Source organism: Chaetodon auriga, chromosome 20 (assembly GCF_051107435.1).
Source record: "Chaetodon auriga isolate fChaAug3 chromosome 20, fChaAug3.hap1, whole genome shotgun sequence".
NCBI lineage: Eukaryota > Metazoa > Chordata > Actinopteri > Chaetodontiformes > Chaetodontidae > Chaetodon > Chaetodon auriga.
The window spans coordinates 10,143,231-10,155,507 of NC_135093.1; the positions used below are offsets into that span (position 1 = coordinate 10,143,231).

Here is a 12,277-nt window from a genome sequence, read left to right on the forward strand (position 1 = left end):
CCTTTAATGGGATCCTTGGCTGGATATTATTACCTCGGTTGGAGAGGAAAAAAATCAATTCATTAATCTTAATCCCAACATGTTTTAAAAGGAGAGATATTCGTTTTTTTTACTGCTGATATACAAGCAGATTCATGGTCATTTTCTAATCTAGCCCTTCTGGCCATACGTCCCCTGCAGGGTTTGGCAGGAGTTGAAGTGTGCATGAGAGTTCACACCTTACTGATGCTTCTGGTTACTTCTTTCTCTGGGGCAGCAGACAGTCAATATCAATCAGAGGTCTTATTGCTCTTCCACTGTGGAATGAAACTCGTTTTCATTTTGAAGAGAATTTGATTACCATTTGTTTCCTTTTGAGTCTTGCTAATCCCACCAGGCCTCTGTTGTAAATATCTCTGCCGTGCTAAAAGCTGATCTCTTCCTTTGAGCGGATAACATCTCCACCTCCGCTTAGTCAGTGTGATCCTTTTCTGGTGGTGGGGGGGTTTGAAAGGAGATCCTCTCACCTGTTTCAGGTCCTGTGAGGGTCAAGGGTGGCACCCATACAGCCTTGTAAACAGACAGCTGAGACCAGACAGAGGGCAGACTGGAATAAAAGATTTGGACTATGAGAGAACTTTACTGTGCCTCTTTCTCTCGTGTCAGAGAGGACGATGGTGTTGCTTCACCCAGAAGAATTTTCCACATTTTGCAAAATATGAAATAAAAACCTGAAGTAAAATCAACCTCTTGTCTGGAGATGAACTTTGATTTCTGTGTCTGGTGAGTCTTTTTTTTTTTTTTTAAACTTGCGTGGCATTTAGTTAACGAGTGGCAGGTGGTGCCCGTCCTCTTCATGAGGAAAGGTTGTTATTAATCTGATTTACAAAGCCATTGTTTCATTCACTAGAACTGCTGCTAATGTGCACGTTGACTGTCCAACTAATAAACTCTACCTCAAAGACAAAGACACTATTTGGGACTCAGCCTCACTCATCTGCCCAGAACACCCCAGTTTCTGTCAGTGGATGCGAGACAGGAAGGGACCTATGGCTCCCCTCGCGAGTTTCAGAGTCTCACAAAGTATTAAATCACAAGGGAAACACTGTGCATGACAAGCAAGCGTCAAAGGTCTTGAGAGACAGATGAATTGGAGTGTGATTGAAATGAGATGACCCAGACGCCACACGTTTCTGCTCACCTGTATGTTGCGTTTTTAAAGCATGAGCGAGCACTTGTACCTCGGTGCATGTGTGTGACTGGAGGATGGAGCCCCCCCAGAATGGATCTGGTATGCTCCTCTTTACCTTTATACCTCCTTGTGTTAGTATTTCTGCATATATCTGTGTCCTGCTGGTGGATATCAATTGAAAAGTAGCTTAGAAAAGTGCACAGAACTTAGCATGTAATTTACAACAGTCGATTTGACTCCAAACATGAAGCAAATTAATGAAGGCGTATCTGTGGCAGCACATTCCCAGTGGACAACAGTAGTACAATACACCGTGCACTCAAAAGGGACAGAACAACACACCTTATGGAAGGAGCTGGGAAATAATGACTATATTTAGGCTCTGCTTGGTGCTGGCTCAAAAATACATTTCGAATCATAATTTTCCTCCCTGTGTTCATGTTCACACTGCACTGCGGCTATATTTCAGTAACCAGAGATCACGCTGCAACATACAAATTAATAGCATCTGACATTTCAGAGCAACATAGGCATGCTGTGCAACACTGTCAGCAGTTGCTTTTCAGTTCTGGAGTTTTACAGACAGCCCATTTTAGCTTTTTTTTTCTTTTTTTTTTGAGCTGCTGGTTTGCCAATCTGGGTGTCAAAGCCAAGAAAACTGTCCCTGCAGTTGTTAAAAGATAGTCGCGAGATAACCGACATCCAGCGACACCACACAAACCTGTTCAAATAGGAGATGAGGAGGGCTGCGTGTGTCAAACCCTCCTTTTCAAGAGATTCACACATGACCCTCTGGCATTACTTTAGGGTCACTCAAACCTGCAGAGGCAGTTGCATGCATTCATGCCACAACTCCTATTTCTCAGGCTTAGAAACATTGATGTTGGAGGTTTGTTATTTTTCAGACACAAGCAGACATATGCTGTAGACTTGGGCTGTTTGATCTGACAGAGTGAGAGCTGTCCACCTGCTGCGTGTTGGAGATGTACAGTAGTTCCTACAGTCACCTATACTCTAGGTGAGCATTGATATTCAAGTTAGTTTATTTATGCGTATCTGCTGGATTATAGCCTTAAGGAGTCTGTTGCTATGTGTCAACCATCGTCCATGTCAACTACCCACCACTGCAATTCATTACTTTTTTGCTTCCATTGGTTGAAATGAGTGTTTCAATGATCCCATTTTTTTCCTGTATTGTATTAAAGAGGTGGGTGCTGTCTATGAGGACGGATCAAGACTCAGCCGTAAAGCGTTATTGCGATACAGAAGGCAATAAAAAACAGAACAGAAAGGTCAGACATGCAAAAGACCCATGTCCTTACACAGTCTCTCCAGTCTGTGAATCACTGACTACGCTATGATTTTATTAAGATAGCTGAAATTTCAGCGTCAGTCTGCCTGTCTGCATATCTCCTTGTCCACGTGCGTCTCAACGCTTCTCTATTCGAGTCTTTACCTGCTTGTCTGCCTCAATTTACTTCAATCTGTTAGCGTGTCAGCTCATCTGCCACTTTAAAGACATCTCTGCCTGTATGTTGATCTGTGTGTGTGTGTGTGTGTGTGTGTGTGTGTGTGTGTGTGTGTGTGGGCTTATTTGTTACCCTCAAACTTTTACTGTAATTTCTCCCATGCACCCCCCCAGCTTACTCCCTCCTCCCTATCTAAAAGCCACACTCCACATCTCTGTAATGCTTCTCTCCACTATCCTCCAACATCTTCCTCTATCTATCCTTTTTCTCTTTTCAGCTTCCCATGTCACCCCCTCTCTCCCACTCTCCCTCTCTCCCTCTCTCTCTCTCTCTCTCTGACTCCCAGCTGCAAGCAATCTTATAAATAACAACACCATGGTTGTTTGCCATTTGTTGTCACAGTCGTAACATTGCCAGGAGCACTCCACTGAACGTGCACATGCCTGTTTGTGTGTGTCAACAAAACAAGGTAACCTTCAACTGAATTGGTTAGACATATACTGGATTTATAGAGCAACAGATCGGACGTGCTTGTTTTGACGTACATCGGGGGAGGAGGCGTTTATCTCACAGTTAAAATGTTTAAGGGCCTCGGGGACTTTATTCATTTTGGCAGAGAAGACGTTTAATTTGATGGAAGATAGTTTACAGCGGATGAAGCAGGGTGCTGACTTCATAAAAAAGACAGGAAGGAAGTAGCAATAGTGGGAGAGGTGAAAAGAGGACTAAAATATTTCAAACTAGGTTCAAAAATCAGATGCAAATTACAAATACAATCAAAATCAATGCTAAAATGCTGAGCAACTGAGAGCATCCAAAAGAAGAAAAAGAAACAAAAACAGTCTCAGAGCAACCAGATTTAAAATGACCTATTTATGCACATCTGTGGGAGAAACACTCTTTTAGATGGCTGCTCCTTGAGCCTTAACTGCTTTTCTTTCACACAAGCAAGTCAAGTTTTTAGCATTTTATCACATACAGTGTCTCAGTGGAAATGATCTTTACAGGCTTGCAACAGTTCCCGATGCGGTCAAAGCTCTTTACAAGTCTTACAAAACGCAAAGAATATGTGGAAAGAGGCTATTGTCCCGTTGTTTTAGTGTTTGTATCTGTACTGTCTTGTCAGGTTTTATTTGTAAATCACTTTGAGTTGCACTAACTTGTACAAACAGAGCTATACATATCAAGTGTGACTGACCAATTGATTGATTCTGGTCTCAGACTAAATGTGTGAGACTTCAAATTCTTTCTTACCAATCAGAAAATGTAAAAAACTTAATAGTATTTGTTGTGTCCAATTCAAACTTAGATCATTCGGTCTATAAAGTAAAGTATTAAAAAGCCTGGCTCTGTGTATTTCACAGCTGCAGGCATGTCCAGAAGTTTTGCCTAGAAAAGGCAAAAGTGCAAAATTACAATGCTCTAACACTGGATCAATTTACCAGAAATTAGCACATGCATCTATGGCAAAATGATGATGGCAGACAAATTGTTGGGATTGTTGTTTTTCAAAGAGAAAATTGACAGCTCGGGGTTTGCAATTGTCCAGCTGGCTGATAGCGATAAAAAGAGTGACCTCCTGCCCGGATTCCTATTTTTGTCTTTTTTTCAAAACTGATTTACTTTTAATGACAGATTTGACAAATGCTAAAGCTAATAACAATGCGAAACAGGAGTGTGCAAACAGAGCGCATCGAAAATAAAACATCTACTGTCCCCATGCCAGACCACAGAGCCCCGCTGTTATTGTTCGCCAATAATCAGGTCCTGAGGAAACTTTCTGAACCTCAAAGAGTTCCTCTCTTTAATAAAAGCTGAGACCTTTGAGAGGCATGAACTCTTAACACACTACTTATCCAATGTGTGACACTCACTTAAAAAAATGCATCTCCTTGCACAGAAGAAGAGGACTTTCAGGAGAGTTAATGGATTTAGAGGAATATTTGAGGGATTATCTGTAACAACAATGTTCACTGTTTGACCAATTATGTCATTGCTTTCTTTAACAACATCATTCCAGACTTTGTACGTCTGTACACATTCTAGTAAACAGTGAAAGTATGTGTCCTCTGTAAAGTTACACTTATTACAGAACTTAGATAGATCTGGGTTAATTTTGCTGTGTCTCACTGGGGTAATATGTAGTCAATGATTTATCTTAGGTGGATAGAGTCGAGCCACATATCATCCCACTCTTCATCTTCAGTTCAACACCAATGTCATTTTCCTTGCACTGTTTTAATTTTAGCTGTATTTTCCTTCACTGTCCCGGAGAGTGACCTATTTAATCATGCCACTAGCTTGGCTGAGTCCTCGCTATTAACAAGTATTTGTTCTAAAGAGGACGCTGCACCACAGTATTGAGACTGCTTCAGACTGTATACATAGTTGCACAACTGTAAGTACCTAAAAAACTTTTAACTGATCAAAAGTCAAGTTTGAACCACTTTCTAAAGTGCTTCCCAGTGTCTTAATGCCTTTTCCAGGTCATAAACAGAAAGAGTTCTGCTGTACGAACAACTAAACTGCCTGTGGTAGACCATTCATTTTAAATATGTGTACCCTCCCTAGCAGAAGACAAAGGGAGACTGGACCAATGGGCTAGATCCTGCTTAATATGACCAATTTAAGGAGTGAAATTGGTTTTATACAAAACAAGAAAGGGGTAATGAGATGTCTAATAAACCTGACAGAGACCATTGAAAAGGAGAAGCATCAGCTGCAGGTAACCAAAGATCAGAGCAGACTTAACAGGATTCAGTAGGTAGAGCAATATGTCATCAGCATACAATGATATTTTGTGCTGCTTTGACCCTGTTTTAATGCCCCTAATGACAGGATCTGTGTGAAGGGCCTCTGCAAGTGGCTCTATTGCTGATAAAAAGAGTACAGATGATAGCGGGCAGCCCTGTGCAGCGCCTCGTTCAAGTGGGACATCATTTGCCATTTGTAATTACAGAGGCAGCACAGAGCACATTTATCCTTTTAAGCAAGTTATCACCAATTCCAAAGTTAGAAGGACATGAAGTAAGTAGAGCCCGTCTATTCCATCAAAAGCTTTTCCTGCATTCAATCATACAACCAATGCCTCGTCTTTCACAGCAGCACCATGCCAGTGCTATAATTACTAACTGTCATATTGCATGAATTATGTTCTGTTCTGCAGACACTAACTACGGTAACACATCCTTGAGATGCCGAGCTATATTGGCCGATCTTTTCCTGTGTTGAAGTGCTCATTTAGCAGTCTGCCCTTCTTGCGAATCAAATAAATACAAGCCTCCATTGTACACCCTCTTCAAAAGACTGAGTCAGCAAAACGAGCAGTGTTGTTATTCAGCAGCCTTGGTATTCTTTATAAAACTTCTAAAATTATCCAAAAGGAAGTGGTTGCTGTGATAAGAAAACTTCCAGCAGCTCTTGTTTGTTTGGACATATTACTGGTCTCCGACTTATACAAACCCTCATGACATGACTGAACGGTGGCATTGATATCTTTTTTCTGTGGTTCAGTCTATTGTGGAGGTGGTCTTTTATAGCCAAGATACATCGAGTTTTGTCACGGTCTGGATTTGCAAGCTATCTCCTTGGCTCATTTCCATACTCATATGTACGATCTTTGTTTACAGAAGAATAATGACTTTTCAGCCTCCGATATAAGAATGGTTTCAAGAGCACTTTTTGTTCATCAAGCTTTACCCGCAAGTTATCTGATGGATTACTGTTCATTTTGTAAGTCTGATGATTGATTCTTGAGCTCCGAGCGTTTGAGTTTGTCTTTGATGTGCTGTGTATGAGATAATGGTCCCTCAAATAGACGCTTTGGCTGCGTCCCACAGCAGACGAGGCTTCACTTCAGGAGTTTTGTTAATATTGTATTGGAAGTGTTCTCGAAAATGTTTCCTAAATGTGGGATCTTTTAACTAAATCTGGATGAGGTCTTGTGTTCATTTGAATAGAAGGAGATCTCTTTGTTATTGGCATGTAGCATTTCCCAGGTGTCAATCATATCTAACTCACAGGATGCTGTGCCAGGGACTGGCCTAGTTTTGGGTTGGATTGGGATTTCAGTTTTATCAATAACAGTGGAGACAACAGTCAAAGTGTCCAGCTTCTACTGAGGAAGCACACAACCAGTTGAAAAGCGAGAGAGAACATGTGTGTATTTGTAAAGAGTGTTTTGGAGCATAAATATTCAGAAATGATGAATATTTACCATATAGAGGCCTTTGATCATAACATACTGGAATTCCTGTGATTCCTGAATAGAGCATATTAACGGTATGTCAGTGCACAGAAGCTGATAGATAAGACCTGATTTCACTAAATCTCTTACCATACTGTAGTGTTTTATCTCTATCTTTGTAATGACGCAAGACAAAGCAACATATCGCCATCTTTGATAACTCAATTTCTCCATTAAAAACAAAGCTTTCATGTTTAGAAGAGCTCTGGCTCTTAACTCTCAACACTTTCTAATTAGATTCATTAACAAAGTAACAGGCCATGAGGCATTTTGACAGTATGGAGGGGTGGGGGTGGGGGTGGGGGTGGGGGGGCTACGCCTGCACTCACAGATAAACAATCACACACACAAACACAAAGAGGACACACATACATGCTCTCATGCTTGCACATGCATACACAAGCTAGGAAAGTGGTGGGAGGGGTTTGTAGATTTCAATAATCTTTGAAGACGCAATATTTTCTTTCTGTTCACTTAACCTCATGCTGATAATTGCCCCTGGCAGCTGATAACTATTCACATGTATGTGATACTGACTGCATACTAATTCTGCAGGTGCAAGGATGCTCCTACAGTGAGAAAACAGGGAGAGAGGGGGAGGGAGAGAGAGGAAGAGGAGGGGGAGAAATTCTGCTCTACACACAGTTGCTACAATTATTTAACAAACTTCCCTCCTCTGCTCGTTAACTATTTTACTAGATTAGAAACCCACAGAGTGAAAAAGCACAAACAGCAGGTTATAGTGGCAAAGCTACGCTTCGCTGGTGCTCAGTCTCAGAGGGCTGTGAGCATATGTGTGTGCGAAAGTGTGTCTGTGCATGTGTGTCTGTATCCCATCGTATTCAACTTTAATGCATACTTAACACACAAACCTTGTTTCCTTCAGACAAACATGGAAGAAAATGTTGGAAATCTACATGTTTTATAACTGTAAAATGTTAAAATTCTCTGTTGAGTATGTGACACAGCTTCTTATATTATTAAATAAACTAAATTAAAAAACAATGTCGACTACAATTTTGACAATGATGACAAGGCAACTTGAAAATCTCCATTATGCATCTTGTCTGCGTCTCGTTGTGTATCGTTTCTAAGAATAAGGACACTTCTGTTTTGGCTCTGTACTGCATCGAATTAACGGCGTAAAGGTTAAAGTGCTGACTTTAAGTTACCATCGTTAGATGAAGCGTGCAAGAAATTGTAGCCCATTTTTCTACATACCCCTGAGGGTACAAGTGGGGGCTACAAATCCTACACTGCTCACCTAAAATGGATGTGAACAACCTGAAACACAGTCAAAGCTAAAAGTCAGCACTTTAAGCTGAGCTGAAACTGAAATGCAGTTTGCTGGAGTACTGAGCCAAAACAACAAACAATGTGAGTATCTTTAAAAATGCCCTGAGTATGTTTGACAAGCTCTCACACGATTATTTGGTTGGTCTGGCGATCGGGAGGAAGGGAACTTTTTCTCAGTTGGGGGTCCCACAAACACGTTACAGAACGTCTGGGCTGTTTGAAGTTTTGTGGTTGACTGACCACTATCCTCTATTAAACTGGACTGAACAATATGTGTGATTTCACATCTCTCCATGTTTTTCTCCGTGACAACTTCAGTTTGCTACCTTCTGTCTCTGACACACTGAGACTCGGCCGACATTATTTTATCGTGCATCTCCTCTATTGTTCCTTGGTTAGCCCAACAAATCCATCCATCTCCCATCGTTTTGCTGTTGTTAATCCATTTTGTACTTCAAAACTGAGGCTGAAAACAACTGAAATGCAGTCTGCTGAAGTTTCTCATTACATTAAGTCCAAATATGTGTAGTCGAAACCCAATATGTGATAAGAGGGGCATTCATTTTAAATGTTAAAAACCTACAAACCAACTTACTAACTTGTGTCACATTAATCACTTACAACTTAACCAGTTTGGTAAATGCATGCAAAGACTGTCTTCCTATCAGATGTTAAGATTGCTGCATGCATTACGGTTTGGCTGTTCAGCACGTGGTGGCTTTTACCTAACATGCCCTTTAGAAAGTAATCCCACATAGAGAAATTCAGTTTAAATATGTGCAGATTTTTGGATCTAATAAGACATTTGAAATTTCTACATTTCAATATCACGATGAACAGTAAATATGTACTTTGCCAAACACCGGCTTTTAACAGATCCCTCTTTTTCAACAGAGGACTGAATATTACTAAATCAGCCTTGCCCATGGCTGGAGGCCTGTGTGCTGAAACCATACAAAATCATTAAGCTGCATTAGTAAGCTCTTAAAACCACACTGGTACAATGGTTAGCTTTTATTCAATAAAGCTGGGATAATTAATTCAAAGCTGGTACACTCTACTCTGTGTGAATACAACATGGAATTACAAGAACTAGAAACTATCCCTCATGCACACATACACTAAAACACAAGCACAAAAATGGATAAAACAGCACACGCACGCACCAACAGAGACATACAAAAGACAAATAGGCACAGAGAGGGACATCCACAGTGCACAAACATAAAAATGTATTCATGCATTAATGCGAACTGTGTATTGATTAACAAATACACACTAGATTCCAGTGCACACTTACATAGTCAAGCACAAACACCTTTCGCTGGAAGCTATGTTACATATTCATAAATGCAGTATTATATGGCTGGCTGACATCTCTCTCTCTTGCCTCTAACCCTTTTCCTAAAAATAGAGAGCAGCTTTACTCTGCTCTTGTGAAAGACAAAGCCTGACATCTTGAAATTTTGCCTGTAATGGTGGGAAATACGTCTGCATTGACACTGATGTTGCATATTACTCCCAAACAGGCTCATTAGCTTAGATCTTCTGGTGCTCAGGTGTTTGGATAAGCGACGCCAAAAGCAACTGAAATGTAAACGCAGATACATTTTGTCTACAAAATCAGCATCAAAGCTGCGATTGTTGTTGAATCTAATGTTGAACGCTGAGGTGTCACAGAGGCAGTTGGGTGATTCTTGCATGAAGCGTGACAGATGGCAAGTAAGCTACGTGAAAGTGAGCTGCATCACAGTAAATGCCGAAAACTGTGGAATGCTTTGACATGTGATGAAGGTGGCCATGATGAGAGAGACAGGAAGACGCATAAATAGGAAACAAAATCTGGAATAAAGGAAAAAAAAACTGAAGCCATCCCTCTGACAAACTGTTGCCAAAAGCTCACTTTGATTGGCTCAGGGTTGGACACGGTTTCCGCTCAAAACAGGAAAATATGATGTTTATAAGCATCCTCTTGTGCAATTTTCATCCAAGTCGGATGCATTGTGCCTGACAGACAACATAACAAGCAATCAAATGGAAAGAGACCAATTCAATCCCTTCACCGTCATTATGGGGGACAAATAGATATACACATAAAGAGAGGCTGATGAAAACCAGGAGTTTTAGAGGCTCCTGCATTGCGGAGAAATAAAGCCAAATAAAAGAATGAGACTGACTGTAACAGGACAGAGAGGAATAAGTTGAAAAGCAAGAGAGGAAAAATGGATATTTAATGAACGATGAGATAATGCAGCAAGAACAACTAGTCAAAATAAACAGGTAATAACTGTGGATTTTAGGCCAATTTGGCATCGCTCAAACCCTCCGTCCACACAGCCAATCACGGAACAGAAAACCTGAGGTGACCCCATGACCTCACAAAAGAAGCACGTCGTCACATGAGAGTATTTTTCTTCATGTTCATGCTTTGTAGCGTGCGAGCGCAGGATTTACCGGCATTCCAGAACGCAGCGAATGGAACAGCGTGTGTTGTGTCAGTGCTGTCTTTACAAAAATATATCAGTCCATCACGTTTATTGTTATTTTACAGCTTCAGCGGACAGAGACGTCTACATCTAGAGCATGAAGGAAAACACTTTTTTTTTTTTTTTTGCTTTGTTTTGGACTAAAAGAATATTAGAGACATTTCTTTATGACATTTTTTGGCATCAGGCCTTTAATGCATTCCTGTTTTGTAAACAACTCTCTATGTGCTGTTACACTGCCGGGGGGCATGGTTGGCCAGTTTTGCTAAATTCTAATACACTAAAGCAGAAGAACTGTAAGGAATTTCCATGCACCGGCTTGCCTATCATCCACTGATGATGGGTCACAGACAGACCAGTGGTGAGCACAAAGCTGCTCAATATGCCCTTTTCGGATTAGTTCGGAGTGAGCGTCTGCTTCTTTTTTATACATTTCCAGCAGACGTGCAAAGCGTGCCGCTGCCATATTTGTGCATATTTGTTTTGAGTGGAAAAGCAAAGTTCATGCATTCTCTATTTTTATTCTTTTTTGACACTAAAGCACATCATTTGAGTTGTAATCAAAACTGAATTAGGCAAGCAAACATCAATCGTGCTCTTCTGACTTAACGCCTTCTGTTTTATTGTCAATGTGTGCGTGTGTTTGTACAGCCAACTTTGTGAGGACCAGCGGTAACCGTCGGAGTGAGGATCATTTTTCAAAACGAGGACATTTACGCTCCAGAGGTTATTTATGTGCTTTTTTTAAACATTCAGACAGGTTCTCAGAAAAATGCTGAAATGAGACCAAAAAAAAAAAAAAAAATGTAGGTGTGCATGTGTGTGTGTGAGTAGAACATCTGATTGGAGATCTAATGCCTCATGGTGTGATTTTGCATGGTTGCATTCCTACATTTTTAATGGTTTACAGTGAAATATGGTGGAGCCACATTAAACGCTCTTAGCTTCAATCCATCAGAGCAAAGTTAATCGTAATAGATTCTGTTCTTTGCATGTCAAACTTTTTTCTCCGTATTTTAATTACACCTATACTGATGTCATTTATTAATTTGCCAGATGAAAAACAAATCATCCGTCTTAGTCAGGAGGAGCAGCTACCATCCACTCCATCCCATCCGCTTCAGACGCTTTTTTCTTGGTTGGGTGTGTGAAATTGAGATGGATGTCTCTCTCTCCATAGGATTTCCACCCTTGCAACAACTAAATGGGTTCATTCTCACATTTTGATTCAGAGTATAAACCCTCTGTGTGAGTTTGTGTGTGGGCCGGTCTGACGGAGCGTGTGATATTAGCCCCCAGGTTTATTGGTGTTTTATTGGTAATTTACAGCTTCTGCAGACAGATGCTCAGGTAGACATTTCTCTCTTTTTTGGCCAAAAAAGCCATTTCAGAACATTTGCATTGAGCAGGTCTTATCAACAACAAGACCACCAACAAGTGTAGCATTTATTTCCTAAGAGAAAGAACTGTATATGTATGAAGCTCTAATGGGAAGTCGGACTGGGCTTTGTGTGGCCATAATGCACCACAATATATCAAACAGCTGCAACAAAGCCTCATGGCAAGATCTCTTCTTTCCATGTGCAGTGTGCTGCATGTAAGCACTTAG

General features: G+C 40.8%; 1 protein-coding gene across 1 annotated transcript in view; it reads right to left on the reverse strand.

Moving 5' to 3' along the window:
* The window catches only part of LOC143339170 (protocadherin-15-like), a 168,446-nt gene that overhangs the window by 49,323 nt on the left and 106,846 nt on the right, over window positions 1-12,277 (reverse strand). The gene's annotated exons all lie outside the window — the stretch shown is intronic.